Here is a 16,999-nt window from a genome sequence, read left to right on the forward strand (position 1 = left end):
CATTACTGTACGGAGCCCATAGGCTTCACCAGAGTGTCAAAGGGGGTCTATGACCAAAGAAAAAAAAGTTAAAAATCTTTCATCTATAAAAATTTTCAAATTAGCATAAAATTACCATATCCAATAAAAGTTTAACTATGTGGTCATGAGATTATTTTGAATTTCAATAGTTTTGTTGCTAGAAATGATTTTATGTTAAAGCCAGTCCTCAGGTGCAAACTATAGATCACTAAGCACGCATTTGATTTATCAAGAAGTAAAGTCATATAGCTGTAGCCCTCAATAATGTGGAAAATGTTTAAGTTTACTGCTAAGTGAAATGCTGACCATTCTAAGTGGATAAGATGAGTAACAGAGCTGAATAAGATGCCCTGACACACCTTTACCTTATTAAGGACATGAGTTTCAGTCATGCCATCCATGATTTTCAAGGGAATGTTTTTCACTGCAGTCCATAATACTGAACAGACAAGATAATATTATAACACATTATTAGATGTGAAGTACAGAAAAAAAATTTTCAAAAAATTCATTTAAGGGTCTAGGTTTTTGTCAAATTAATGTGAGGGGGCCTTTTAAACATGGAAATCATTGAAAAGATAAAATACTGGAGGCCAGAGCAGAGGTTAGAAGCAGGCAAGTTAATTGGCTAGCTAGGGTACAACAAGGGGCATTTAAAATATTACTAATTTTATAAATTAACTAATACTTGTAAATTCACAAAATTTTAGTGCCCAAATGTCAGAGTTTATTTGTGATAAGTTAAAGTGGGTAGCAAGCCATAGAAGGTATACTTTTCAGACCTCACTGAGCATACACAAATACCCACCCTCGACTCTAAAAGGTTAATGAAAAACAAAATATGGCAATACCGATTAAACTGATCATTTACACTACAGAAATTGCTAGCAGGATAGTTTCATTTGGATCCAAATCACATGATGGTTTCTGAGTTCAAAAGACGAAGAAATGCTATACGCTCTCCAATGCCTGATTAGGGTTATTTATAATAACCAGAAATGGCAAAAATTCACTTTATTCCACTCCGTTATGTACAAGATCCAGTAGTGAGTAGCTACCATGCTTATTGCTAGTAAATATGCAAATTCTAAAGCTACGCATAATAACCAGATCATATTCAGTATACTAAGGATTTTCCTAGTACATAAGAAACTCCCTTTGAATAAGTAAGGTAGCATGTGAAGCTTTATTTTTCTCTTTCATGCTGCCTAGATGCCACTGACAAGCATGAGTCAATAACAACTACACACGGTACTCTCAGACACACAAAAGCATGACCACCTTGACAATGGAACTAGTACTAAAGAAGGATTTGAAATAAGTAGCGATCCACATTGACCGGCACCACTTCCCATGGCCCAGAGAACTTTGTATACAGTCATCTGGGTGTATGCTGCATCCTCACAGCAGATTATAAACTTTATGAAGTCAGAGATTCATCTTTCTAATCCTAGCACCTGTGGTAATAGATCTGACTGGAAGGGACCTCAGAGGACACCTAATCCAACCTTTGTTTTACAGATGATAAAACTGAAGCCCGAAGAAGATAAACTATAACAATAGCTAACATTTATATAGAGCCTACTATCTGCCAGGCACTCTGCTAGATGCTTTACAAATAGTCTCACATTTGATCCTCACCTACCTTGCAGGTATTATTATTATTATCCCCATTTTACAGTTGAGAAAACTGAGGCAGACAGAGGTTAAATGACTTGCCCAGAGTCACACAGACACTAAATGTCTGAAGCTGAAGTTGAACTCAGGTCTTCCTGATTCTAGGTTCAGTGCTCTGTCAACTGAACTACCTAGCTGCTCCTAAGTGATTTAACCAAGATCATATTGGTCATGGGTGAGATTTGAACTCCTAGCTCTCTGACTCCTCAGTATCCTCAGTAGTGTTATTTCTGCTTACTGATCAGGTACTTAATAAATGCTTGTTGAATTGAACTGAACTGACTGCATCCACATTGTCTGCTCTGTTTTCAAGAGGCCAATGGGAAAAGTACTGATTAATGAATATATCTGCTTCTGTTTGAATCCCTTAGCAAAAGGAATGCTCTCACAATTTATTAGTGTTACTTGCTACAATATGACAATGTCTATACTTCAGTTTCTAGTGTATCTTATTGATTTACTTATAATAAGATATCTTTTTAGTGTCTCATGAAAAGCAAAAATCACAATTCTTCACATTACTTCTGGTAGGATTTTTTTTTTCAGGGCTAACCTGGAGTTAAGTGGGGTAGCTGGGCCATAGTGCTTTCTGTTCCCCATACAAAGGAAGGAAGAAAAAGGTGGACAAAAACTGAGGTAGGCCAAGGTCCTTGCTTTAGAGGCAGGAGCTGTGAGGGTGACATGAGGAGTGGGGGTACAGTTTATTCTTAATGCCTCTTTTTGGGTCACTAATTCAAAAAATGTTTTTCACATAGCTTCAAACTTCTCAAACTTATTTTTGAAAGATGGTATAGACTTATGAAGTCAACACTTAAAATTAAAATTCAGCTTCCTAAATTTACTGAAATTTGCTGTTCTAAATTAAATTAATTTCTATTGGTTTGGAAGAATGCTTTTTTATTCCCAGAAATCATTAACCAAGACTTTGTAATCACTTTCTTTTCATAATTCCCCTAATCAAACTGAGTAGAAGAATGAAAAGAAGAAATTAAAACATGTCATTAATGTCAACAAGTCAACAAGCATTTATTAAGCACCTACTGTGTGCCAGGCACTGAGCTAAGTGCTGGGTGGTACATAAAAGGCAATATTACACCTTCTTTTTCAGTGTATACTTAGCTGTGGGATTTTAATACCCTTTGTCATTTCCAATAAGGAGGCAATCCTTTGAAAACTAAAAAATAATTATATTCCATATCCAAGTTGAAAATTGGCTTATGATATTCTCTGGAGGTGGTAAAAAAGATCTAGACTCAAGTTGAGAATAAAACTGAAAGTGTACTTGCATATATGTTTTTAAAATTCTGTTAGCTTTTCAGACCTATTCAGATCATTATTCTCATATTAACTAGGTTAAATATGGTTTGAAGTGAAGCTTCTACATATCTGATATTTAATAGGTTCATTTACTAAAATGACCACATTGTGATTAAGCTAGGAAGGTAGACAAGTGGGAAAGCGATAGGAAGATATTTACATAAGTGAATAAATATGCTAACATATTTACATTAGAATCAACTCAACCTCATCTCTAACACTACCTATGAATCTTTAGGCAAGTCATTTAACTTCTCTGTGCCTCAGTTTCCTCATCTGTAAAATGTGGCTTATCAGATGGTCTCCGAGGTCCCTTCAGTCTACAGTCCTATGATAGATTCAACAACTATTTCTTACATTTCTACTACATATCAATGACACTGCATTAATTTCTGGGGAACAAAGGCAAAAATGAAACAATTCTTTCCTTCAAAGAGGTTACAATCTATTGGGACGAACAAAACATGTATGCAAGCAAAGTAAATGCTAAGTACATGCAAAGTGATAGAAACTGACTTCAAGAGGAATTAGAGCAGTATCTTGAATGGGGCATTTATAATCTTTTAATAAGAAAGTCTTCCTCTAAGAGGGTAAACAAATGGAGCCCTGTGTTCAGAGAACAGACAGGATTGGCAATGTATCTCTCTAGGACCAGCCTCACTAAGCTTAAACTCATCACCAGGATGACCACAGAGTGATGAATATTTTGGGAACAACAACTCATAAGCTCTATCTACTAAAGCATAGGGGATTGTGACCTGCTTTGGTGAAGAGAATGCCCACACCAATGAAATCACAGGTCCCTAAAGTGTTGATGTTATTGACTGTAAATTAAACTTTGGAATCATTTTTCTTGTGAACATCTGACCTCAATATTCTGTCCCTTATTATATCCCTCTTATAGAAGGGGCAAACAAGGGACTGAACTGATAAGACCTTACTCTCATTCTTATTTCTTTGTTCTCTAGTATCTTCCAACTTTCCCTCTTCATTGAGTCCTTGTTCTCAGATTTCTTCTCTGCCATTGTAGACACAGAAGTGCAATGGACCTCACAAGATATCTAGTCCAATCCCCTCAATCTCCAGGTGAGGAAACTGAAACCCCAGGCTAAATAATTTGCCCAAGGTGGCACAGGGAATAAGGATAAGAAGAATTTAAACCCAGTTCCACTGACTCTAGAACCCCTGTATACTCTTTCCATTGTACTATACTCTCATATCAAATGCACATGGTCTCCCCAATTTTGAAAGAACTTTCACTTGATCTTACTTCCCCCTTTGGCTATTCTTCCACTTCCTTTTTCACTGCTAAATTTCTTAAGAGAGTGGTCTATGCCTGTTATCTCTATTTCCTCCCCACTTATTCCCTCCAAACCCAACGATAATCGAGCTTCTCTTTCTACTACTCAGCAAGCTTAAAGTGCCCTATTAAAAGTCATAATAACCAGTCATCCCTCAGTGAGATAAAGTTCCTTCCTATATTGAATTTAAATCTGGTTCCCTTTAACTACCTGACACCGGTCCTAATTCTGCTCTCTCCTATATTACAGGGTATTTTAAAATGTGAAGATGTCTTCCTCTCCTGTCTAGGCTAAATATCCCTAGTTCCTTCAACTGTTTCTGGGAGGGTTTCAAGTCCCCTTACAACATTGATTTCTCTGTGAATGCGCTTTAGTCTGTTAATGTCTCCAAAAATTTGGAACATAATCGGCCAGATATGGTCTGACCAGCAGAGAGTACGTGGGATTATCACCTACCTTGATTTGGACATTGCATTTCTATCAATGCAGTTGAGCATCACATTGACATTTTTTGGCAACCCCATCATACCAGCCCACCTTATTCTTTTTTCATACCAACTAGCAATGTGTCTCCCATCCTGAACCTGGCCATTTGCTTTTTTTTTTAATACAAAATGCAGAACCTTCTATTTATCCTCAGCAGTCCTACATCACCTTATCTGTACCCTTTTTCAGCAGTTCCTGATGGTGAGGGAATAGTACTTGGAGGGCTTGTTGTCATCATGAAAAGAGGAGGTGAAAGCAGTGGCTACAGACTGTGCTGCAGTAACTAGAGAAGCCTGGTCAATTTCTCTTGCTTCTGGTATTGCTCATTCCATCAGTGGTCTGGTATCCAGGACTTCCTCTCCACAGGGTGTGAGTCTGTGTGTTCTATTTAGGATTGGGTGTAGGCCACTGTCCTAAAGGAATGGGGTTCCACCTGGGGTTCTTCTAATCTGCCTATTGAAGGATGGCTGCTGAGTTGTTCTCCTTGACAATGAAATTATATAGCATGGAAGGTCCATGGTGGTGTACGCTCCTATCAGAACCAGCAGGTTTTGACTGGCCACCTTACATCTGCACTGAGACTAAAGAAGGGGATCATGAGCACTTATCTGGTCTACTATGACACTTGTCCTTATGAACTCAAATTAGATTTTGTGTTAATAGTTATGTGCATACAATGGTCTCCCTTATTAGACGGTATAACCTTCAAATAATTTGTAAAGAAGGATGTTTCACTTTTCTCTTACTGCCTACCACAGTACTTCACACACAGCAGGCCCTTGTTATTGTTATCCCCATTAAAATCTATCCTGATAGATTCACTCCTTACTCTGGTGGTGGGACTTGAGCTTTTATCATTTGGAAAATTCTAGAACGTATAACTAAAGGGATGGTTTATAAGCATATAAGCACTTAGAAACTAGCTAATCACTACAAGCCAGCATGGGCTCATCACGAAAATGTCATGTACTAGGTGTGGTTGCAAGCATCTGTAATTGGGCAGATAAGACTAGTAGTTTGCTTGAGTTCAGGAGTTCTGAGTAGCAAGAGGGTTAAGTCAATCATTTATCTGCACCAATATGGGGAGGCCTCCAGAGTCAGGGGAGGGGGGAATACCAGCCTGTTTAAAGAGGGGCAACATGACTCTGGTTTGAAATGTAGCAGGTCAAAGCTTCCATACTGATCAGTAGTGGAAATAGGCCCATGAGTGGATGCTGCGCTTTTAGCCTGGGAAAGATAAGGAGAGAAAGAAAGAAAGGCAGAAAGAGAGCGAAAGAAAGGAAGGAAGGAAGAAAGAAAGGAAAAGGAAGGAAAAAAGGAAGGAAGAAAAAGAAAGGAACAAAGGAAGGAAGAATGAGAAAGAAAAATCATGCCAGAATAACTTCTTTTTGAAATTCTAGGGACATACCTGGACCTGAGTAAGGCATATGAAAAAGTCTCTCATAGTATCCTCAAGAATAAAATAGAGCTATGTCAGCTATATGATGGATCTGAAACTGGATGAATGGCATAAACCAAAGAATAGACTGATGTTTACTAAGAGTGATATAGCTAGCAGAGGACCCTCACACATCAACATTTTTATCAATAACTTGGACAGAGACATTGATGTCATGCTTATCAAGTTTATAGAAGACATAATGCTTCAGAGGGATAGCTATACATTAGACAACAAAATTAGGATCCAAAAAGATTTCAATAGGTTATTGTAATGGGCAAAATCTAATTAGGTGAAACATAATACACCTGGGTTCAAATGCACCAATTGTATAAACACAGAGGCAGGGACGGGTGTCTAGACAACAGTAGATAAAAAAAAGGTCTGGAGGTTTCAGTGAACTGCAGGGTCAATGTGAATCAAAAGCATGTTGTAGTATCCAAAGAAACAAATGCAATCTTAGGGTATATATTACCCAAAACAAGGGAAGTTATAGTTTTGCTCTGATGAGGGGAAAGTGTTATTTCTTGGTGTTACATTTTAAAAAAGATATTGCCAAGCTGGGAAGAGGCTTGAAATTATTTAATGGGATTGCCTGAAGAACTTGGGGAAGTTTAGCTGGTGTGAAGAGGAAGATCACTGTCTTGTGAAAGATTTGCATTGTCAGGCCATAGAAGGCAAAACTAGGAGCAGTGAGAAGTTGCAGAGAAGCACATTTTTGCTGATCATAAAGAAAACCACTCTCTTGATCAATAAGAGCTCTCTAAAAGTGTAATAAACTGCTTTAGGAGTTAGTGAGTCCCCCATTGATAGAAGTCTCCAAGTAAAAGCTGGATGATCACTTCCTAGAAATTTCTATTCAGGTATGGATTGGATTAGAGGAGAGGCAGTATGGTGTCAAGGAAAGTTCACTGCTTTGGTATTTTCCACTTTGTGACTTTGAGCAAGTTACTTAACATCTGTGAGCCTCAGTTTCCCAACTTGTAAATGAAGGACTTGAACTGGATAGTTGCCATGTCCTTTCAGTTGTAAGATCTATCATATAAATATTTTGCTATCTTTCCTAGTTTGACAGCATTCACAAATTTCATATATGTATATATGCATACATACACACACAGTTTGTCTTCTCCAAATCATTGATCAATATGTTGAACAGAACAAAGACGAAAGACTGGAGCTCTTAAGCATAGGGCTTCCTTCCTCTGATTGCCTTCAATCTATTAATCAACACTCATCTACTCATTCTAACACCTACGCATTCACCTTACTATTATGCAGTCCACATTTCTTCACCTGGTCTGCATTACTGTAAGAGACTTTGTCAGATACTTTGATGAAACCACGATATACTAAAAGGAAATGAAGTTAGCTTGGCATTTTCCCCCACATTGTCTTTTTAGCTTGCTTACTTTTCTAAGTGCTTGTAAATAATCCATCTAATATGGCTATAACTCTATGGCCAGAAGGGACTCTTCAATCCCCTCATCTAGCCCAATCCCCTCATTTCACAGTTGAGGAAACTGAGGCCCAATGAAGGGAAGGGGCAAATGTCAAAGGGGAGGATCTGAACCCATCCTCTGACTTTAGAGCCAGTGTGCTTTCCACTGTACAATGGGATACAATGCGGCTCCCTACTTCTATTTTTCAGGGATTGATTTCAAGTTTATTTGCCTATAGTCTACACAATTTACTTTCTTCACTTTTAGTCGAAGTCCATTATTTTTCCATCTCCAGTCTTACAGCAACTTTTCTGTTCTGCACTCCTTTAACTGGCCATAGAATTTTCCTGAAGTATGAGCTCCTTCCGTTATTCAACTTTCTTGACAATATTCTTCTACATTCCTCCCATCCTTGGGAAGTCTTTCTTGGTTATTCTAGGAACCGCTGCTTCCATGTTTTGTCCAGGATCTTTGTGCCTCTGTGTTTATCAAAGAACTCTCTATTGCTCTGTCAATCAATATATCCCAAATGTTCATTTCTATTCCTGTCCTCTCAATCAAGTTCCAGTCTCTGTCTTTACCTATATAATAGATTTTCCACTTGAATGTGTTTCTAGTCTCTCAAAATTATCAAATCCAAAATGAAAACCATGACTTCTTGGTACTCTCACCACCCCAAATTGGCTCCCTCTTCTCACTTCCCACAAAGTCATCACCATTCTTAAAGTCATCTTTGACTCACTTCACTACTTTACCCTTATAATCAATCACCAAATTTGTCAGTTCTTCCTTTGGAAATATTTCACGGTTTTTTCCCTTTCCTTTCTGTTCTATCCCATTCCTTCACCTTAGTCTAGTAGTCTAGGTGCTGAGCCTCTCTCCTGTATTATTTTAATAGCTTTCAAATAGTCTCCTTACTTTCCAGCCTCTCCTCTATTTCACAAATTCTGCACACACGGCCGGATTCATCATTGTGAGCAACACTTTGATCACATTAACTCTGACTCCACAATGTTTTGAGTTTTTTCATCTGGTACAGGATAAAACATAAAATCCTCTCTACAATTTGGTGCCATAGTCTTATCCAACCCAATTCTCCAATCTTTGAGCTCATTCTGAACACACTATTTCATCTAAGTGGGTTTGTAAACATACAGCAATTATTCTGTCTCTGTGATATCCCATCCCTCTATCCCAATCTTTTAGGACCAGCTCAAGTCCCACCACCAGGCTGAAGTCCTAACTACTACAAGTCTACACTGGTCTCTTCTTTTTCAGTACTACTACAGCACTTATTGTGTTGTAGAATATTTTGCATTGATCTTTTACTGCTCTGAATTGCTTTTTAGCTATTTCATGTCTGCATAACTTGTCTCTAAATTAGACCACTGGAAGAGACCATTATCTCAGAAAATCTGATATTAAAGTTGGAAGGACCTGAGCCACTTGCTATCGCCCAATTCATGGCAGAAAAGTAATCCTTGCTACAACATATTCCCAAAGTAATCATCCAGCTTCTTATTGAAGATATCCAATGAGGGGAACTCAAGATGGTATAGTAGACACAGCTCTGGGCCCAGAGTCAGGAATGTCTGAGTTCAAATCCAGTCACTGACGCTTATTAGTGTGTGACCCTGGAGAAGTCACTTAACTTCAGTCTGCCTGAGTTTCCTTACCTGTAAAATGGGGATAAAAAAGCACCTTACCTCCCAAGGTTGCAGTGAGGATGAAATGAGGTATTTGTAAAATACTTTGCAAACTTTAAAGCACTATATAAATGCTAACTAAAATTCACTATTATTCTACTTACAGACAACACTAATTGTTAGAAAGTTTTCCCTTGTATCAAACCTGAATTTATCTCTTCAAAACTTTCAGTCATTGCTCTGGATTCTGTCCTCTGGAGCCAAAAAGGATAAGTATTATCCCTCTTTCATATGACAACCCTTCAAATATTCAAAGGCAGCAATTATCTCACCCCTTAAACTTCTATATTTCTTTTATTCTCTTCCTTCTCTGCCTCCAAGTGTCCAGCACAGTGCTGAGTATTGTGCAGAGTTTTAATGTTGCATCGAATTAAATGGTAATCCAGACTTTGATCTCTATTAGCCCAGGATCTAACAAATAGGTTCCAATGTTAGTCTATTCCCATCATCCTTCCTTTCACTGAAATGATTTTCATTTGTATATACCCGGTTCAGGCTAAGAAACAATAAGCACAGTACTTTTAGTTACAGGAACAGTAAAGCAGGTCAAAGCAGAAATTCCTCTGCCACAGAATCATCAACTTTTAGAGCAGAATTAGAATTCATCTAGTCCAATGCCCCACAGGAACACAAATGATAAAATCCTTGATATACTGCTTTGGAGTCTGAATCCTTAGAATGTGTTTGACATTCTCCACTATTTAGGAACTCTTTTTCCTAAAAGGCTGAAGTCTTCCTTTTGATGCTCTTTCTTTCATCTCTCTCCACTGCCATTAACTAGTGGAGATGGTTGCATTTTTCCTTAGTCAGGGTCATGCCTTCCTGAATTCCCTCCATGATTTCTTACTATTTTGTTTGACTAACAAATAGTCAAAACAAGCTGGACTGGTCATGTGGTAGGAGTGAGGTTTAAGACATGGACAGCCCAAGTGTATACAGCCATTCTAGAGACGTCAGCAGAAAGTGAAGAATGTTTCCTTCTAGCTACAGGGGTGGGGAACCTGTGGCCCTCCAGGTCCTCAAGTGCAGCCCTATGACTGAATCCAAACATCACAGAACAAATCCCCTTAATAAAAGGATTTGTTTTGCAAAACTTGAACTCAGACCAAAGGCTGCCCTCAAGGACCTAGTAGGTCACATGTGGCCTCAAGGCCACGGGTCCCTCACCCCTGACAGCATGTTGCCATCACATGTGGCAAACTCATGGAAGACACAGATAAGAGTTACACAGGATGAGCAGAAATGGATAAACCGAGATCTGCATCACTGGAGGGAACATCTAAATCAATGACATCTCAGATCTATTTGAGGATTTTGAAATCTTCAATCACTCAAAATATTCTGGTAAAAGATCAGCTATCTAGCTGTGAGTAAACCCTGCATGGAAAAATTAGATCTGCTCGTCGAGCCCCGGTTTTCAGGATACAGAAGACCTGAGTTCATATCCTACCTCTGGTGTATGTTTATTATGTGACCTTGGGCAAATCACTAATTCTCCCTGGGCCTCAATTTTCTCATCTGTAAAATAAAATGAGGGCTTTGCATTTGATAGACTCTGAGGTCCCTTCTAGTTCTTTCTCTCTCTCTCTCTCCATATATGTATATATGTGTATGTATATACACACACATACACACATATGAATATATGTATATACACATGCATCTAATACATACATATGTATATACATACAACACGCATACACATACACACATGCACACACGAACACATGTATAGACACATGCATTTAACACATACACATGTGTACACATACACACAGCATATGCACATGCATACACATAGGTGTGTATGAGTATGTACACATGTGTGCATGTATATGTGTATGTATGTATGATCCTATGACCAACACATTTTTCAGCTTTAGACAGGACAAAATCTTATTTGTGGCAAAGCATTTATTTAACCCTTTGCAAAGAGCTATTCTTTGAATCACTATTTCTTTAGTATCAACTGCCAGCATATGCTTTCTGGGATACTCCTTGATGCAATCCCCCATTATGTACCAGGGAGGAACAAAAGTCAAGGAAATACACATTGCTTTATAACTTAAGTAACTTTCTGTCAGCATACCACCCAGTTAGTGCTAATGTTCCGGAAATGTTTTTCTAAAATGTTTTTCTAATAATGGCAAAGACTACCCTGCTATATATGCTATATACAGGCTTACCTGCATTTCTTTCAACTTAATTACACTGCTGCCAGTCACTAATGCTGAGCTATGGACAACATGGCTCCCTGGGGGGGTTGGAGAGCAGCAGAGATGATGAGCTATAGGTTAATTGCGAGAAGTCATAGGACTAAGAGTAGGGAAGGCCACTAATGATCATTCAACACCGCACCTTCACTTTACAGATGAGAAAAACGAGGCTCCATGGAATGAATTGACTTGTCCAAGAAACAGGGCAGTAAGTGACAAAGCCAGGATTACAAGCCCAGGTTCCGTGTCTCATGCTTAGCATTCTTTCCATTACATTAAGCTGTATCTCACTAGGGAGCTACTCAGGATTCCTCTCTGTAAGTCAATATAATGACATTTTATCACTTTCAGGAATCCCACTTCCACCAGGTGTGAAGAGACAAAAAGTGGTGGTTGGAGGTAACTGGTAAAGGAGGCCTGCCAGTCACTTTCTGTTCCTAACACTGGAAAATCTCAAAGAAGGCTATAAATCAGGATGCATCTGGGTCAGGGTGAAAGTACAAAAAGTACAGGGGAATTTACTATAGCTTACAATGTTGCATTTTTCCTTTAGTTTTCAATAACTATTACATATAAAATTGATGTGAAAAACTGTCAGATCTGAAATGACCTTTGGCTTTCTCTTATGTTCTTTATCTCATCCTTTAACCCTCATCTTCCATTGGTTACACCCTTGAATTATTTGTGCTGCAATAAATCTGTTGATCCTATTCCTGGCTCAGCATTTTACATATACATATATATGTGTGTGTATGTGTGTATTATATATGTGTGGGTATACATACATACACATACAATATACGTACAAACACATATACATTCACACACATATATACATGCACATACATGTATGTGTGTATGTATGTGTATGTGTGTGTATAAACACAGCATTCCCTAAGCAGTCCAAAAGATAACAGAGAAGTAAGGTTTTAGTGAAATCAGGTAAGAGTTACTTGATTTTGTTAGGATAACAGAATAAAGACCTATGTGTATACATATATCTCACTAAATTTTTACATATACAATGCACACATATAGAACTAACACCAATATCTGTGACATTAAACTAATATAAATTAAGAAGTATAACTGGAAAAAATATATTACGTGACAGAAGATGACATGTTATGACTTAGTGTTTGGAAAAGTGTTGTCTTACGTAATAATGATAATGGTGATCTCATATTCAGCTTTTTAAATAAGTCGATCTCAGATTTTATAGCCTATTTTAACTCTAAAATACCTTTGATATTTATACTTGATTTACTGAAAGAGTTAAATAAATCCAGGGGTGTGCTATAGCCAAATTGACCAAATGTTAAATTTTAAACATGAGTATCTGCACCTTGAAAATTGGCAAGTACTACAAACTGGGGCTTGATTTATTGTTTTATTGATTTGGCAGGACTAGATGACTTCAAGGACTATAAATCTATGATCTTATAAATAAGAATTCCATGATCACTATTGGTTGCACTAACAAAGCACCCTTCCCACCTTACCCTTGAACCATCCTTGCCCTTTGAAATAGAACAAATGTAAAGCATTCCAAAAGATGGCCAGACTAAGTTTTCCTTTTGTTTGGGTAACACAGTGGATATAGTGCTGGGCTTGGAATTGGTAAGGTCTCAGTTCAAATCCTGTCTCACATGCTTTCTAGCTGCTGGACAAATCATTTAACATCTCTCAGCCTCAGTTTCCTCATCCGGAAAATGGGGATAATAATAGTACCTACCTCACAGGGTTGTGAGGAACAAATAAGACAATTACCTAAAGCATTTTGTAAACCTTAAAGCACTATACAAATGCTATCTATTATTATTATTAATCATCATAGTAACATAAAAATAAAGATCTGATCAGTCATCTGGAATAGATGATCAATGTATACAGCTAAATTCCAGTCTGAAGAGAGGAAGAAGGGGAAATGCCCACTTCAGAAAGTTTTTCATGTGCTGTGGAATGACTGGGCACCTGCCTCCTTTGGGTTTTAACTTTGATGATACAATTTCCTGTTTTTCATAGTAGAGTAACCAGAGTAAAAAAAGGCTCTTGATGAGAAAGCCACTGCTTAGCAAAAGAAAAAAGTTCCCCATGAAAGCTTTCTTCTGAATCAAGTCAATAGTTAGTATATATTACTTTGCAACTGTAAAGCAAATTCTGAATAATGTTTTAGATCACCAGTTTTTGAGGCACTGAGTTTCTTTCTCCCATATGTACTATGAAAAACAGACATATCAAGTGATACCCTGGTATCCATGACACATATTAAAAACAAACAAACCCAACCTAGAGGAAGACCTCGATCATCTCAGACATATCCTCTAAGAGAATCTTTGGGAAATCATGGACAAGAATCAGCCGGAATGAGAAGATGGGAAAGCATCCTGGCGGGAACACCCACATTGGTGAGAGCACAGACCCACTGAAATGATGTAGTATGTACCAAATTATCTAAGTTTTCACAATATGTAAGGGAAGAAATTTCATTTCCTCTGACTCTAGCCTATTCTCACCTGAGCCTATGCCCCAGCCAAGAAGAAAAAGAGGTATTTTGTTGCCATGATTTTACCTGAAAAATGTATCTGGATGAAGATTACTCCTACCTTGCATACATCTTGGATGCACAGGAATAATTCTGCAAAGAGCTACAGATATAGGGAGTGTATACCTTACAGTTCATTCTTTTGACCTAAGTAGAGACAGGATAGGTAGTGTTCTTCTATTCCTAAGCCATGAGAGGTGGTAGGCAGGGAGTAGTAATTATTTTTCTCATCTCCTCTTGTAGGCTTATTATGAAACTACCATAGTTAGCTGCACACTTTTGTGGTTCTCAGTGCCCACCATGCTAAGAATTCCTAGCTTCTTTAAAATGTACAGGAGGGAAAACACACCATCATATCACATAGCAGAAATTTAATTACTTGTTATACAGGTAGAAAGCTCTTATGGAGCTAGAAGTTTAGAGATCAGATTACTTATTTTAGAGATGAAGGCACTGAGGCCCAGGAGATCATAAGTGATTTGTACTTAATTATTTACATATTATCTGCCCCATTAGAATGAATGTTTCCTGAGGGCAGAGAATATTTTCCTCTTGCCTTGTATCCCCAGAACCTAGCCCAGTGCTTAGCACATAGTATGCACTTAAAGATGCTTGAATAATTTGATTGATTGTTTACCCAGGGTCACAAAGTTATTAACCAGTGTGAGATCTGAACCCAGATCCTTGATCTGGAGAGGAGAACAGGAGGCCATGGGGTCAGTATGCAGATGGTTTTGTATGTGATAGGCCGTCCCAAGGAATACTTGAAGCAGAGGAGCAGAAAGACCACCACTGGATAGAAGATTCAGAAGGATTGATTTAGGCAGGATGCAAGGATGAGCTGAAGAACAATTAAAGCGATCTCAATGTGGCATATGCTGCTACCAACCAGAGGTCCTGATTCCCTCTGCTGGAGTGAAGGAAGTTGTCTGATCGCTTGGGATTCCAGACCAGTGTTCTTTCTACTACATGCCACGGCCTTATTCATCCCCTGGATTATTTCCAGGTGCCCAGACTATTAGGGCTTTATAGTACAAATGGCATATCTTTCAAAAAGAGAAACAGCCATGGGTATCTGGATCACCAAACCTACTAGAGAAATGATCCATATGATTTGTTTACTTATGATCTTGGAAAATGTCTTCCTATCTCATGCTTCCATTTCCCCTTAAATTTCCATTTGTAGAAAAGATTCCATGTTACCTACAACGCTGGACACATAGGATCATGGGTTGATAGCCCTAGAAGTTGAGAGGACCTCAGAGGTCATCTAATCAAACCCCCTCCTTTTACACAGTAGGCATTACTATATAAACGTATGATTGTGCATTATTGTAATAAGAACTTGAGCTACCCAATCAAATATATTACCATACATTCTGGATCCCAGTTTGGATAGCTAACAATAGAAGTATGGGTCATCCCAAATCTTCTGTTCATTTTGTCTTGTTTTAATAGGAAAAACAGATTCAGTTATATAGTAGAAAAAAATGTTAAGAAAATGGGAGGCAAGCAAAACCTGAAATACGTTGACAGTCAACATTTCCAAATACACACAAGGGAAAAAAAGAGAAATGATTATACAGAAAGAACAACAACAACAACAAAGACAGCTAGAAATAGAATGAGAAGATGGAAAGACCAGTGCCCTAGGTGGTTGGCAGTAGGGTATTAAGATGATTTTGAAATTCTGAGTATGTTTAAAGAGCAATGGGATATTGTTCTGTTTGTTCTCTGATGTTCAAGCTTACTAGGGAGGTATATACAATAACACATATGCCAAGGTGGTATAAGTGAATTCTGTTAAATCTTGTCGATTCTATCTCTACAACATACCTCACATTCATCCCCTTCTCTCTGCACAAATTGCCAACATCCTAATCCAGGCCTTTATAACCTTTCACCTGTATTAGTGCAATAGTCTCTTAATTGGTTTCATTGTTTGCTGTCTCTTCCTCTCCAATTCATCCTGTATGTAACTGCCAAAACAATCTTCCTAAAGCACAGGTCTTTCAATGTAATTCCCCTGCTTAGAAATTTTCAGTGGTTCCCTAATGCCTCTGTGCACTTGTACTGTTTTCTTGAGGAACGTAAGGGCTTTGAGGGCAGGGGTTCTTTCATTTGTTAAATTTTGTTAAATATTTCCCAATTACATGTAAAAAAAATGTTAAATCATTTAAAAAATTTTTGAGTTTCAAATTCTCTTCCTCCTTCCTGTGACATCATGCAACACATATATCCATATTGGCCATATTATTAAAAAACCCACACAAAATAAAACAATAAATATAAAGAAAGTTTAAAAAAAGCATGCTTCAATATGCATTCAGAATTTATCAGTTCTCTCTCTGGAGGTAGAAAGAATTTTTCATCATGGGCCCTTTGGAATTGTTTTAGGTCACTGTCTTGATCAGTGTCTTTCACAGCTGATCATCCTTACTTATTACTGTTACTATGTACAATGTCACTTCATTTTGCATCAGTTCATATAAGTCTTCAGAGTTTTTTTTTTAAAACCATCCTGCTTGTCATATTTTACGGCACAATAGTATTCCATCAAAAATATACCACAACTTGTTTAGGCCTTCCCTATTTTATGGGCATTCAATCAATTTCCAATTCTTTGTCACCACAAAAAGAGCTGCTATAAATATTTTTGTACAAATAAGTCCTTTCCCCTTTTCTTTGATCTCTTTGGGATATAGACCTAGCAGTGGCATTGCAGGGTCACAGGGTATGCACAATTTTATAGCCCTTTTGACATAGTTCCAAACTATTCTCCAGAAATGATGGACAAGTTCACAGCTCCACCAACAGTGTATTAGTATCCCATTTTTTCCCACATCCTCC

The 16,999-nt window shown here is 37.9% G+C and overlaps 1 protein-coding gene across 16 annotated transcripts in view; it reads right to left on the reverse strand.

The window, feature by feature from the left end:
• IKZF1 (IKAROS family zinc finger 1) overlaps nt 1-16,999 on the reverse strand; it is a 136,271-nt gene that overhangs the window by 37,322 nt on the left and 81,950 nt on the right. The gene's annotated exons all lie outside the window — the stretch shown is intronic.

This window comes from Vombatus ursinus, unplaced genomic scaffold (genome assembly GCF_900497805.2).
Source record: "Vombatus ursinus unplaced genomic scaffold, bare-nosed wombat genome assembly UNPS02014820.1, whole genome shotgun sequence".
NCBI lineage: Eukaryota > Metazoa > Chordata > Mammalia > Diprotodontia > Vombatidae > Vombatus > Vombatus ursinus.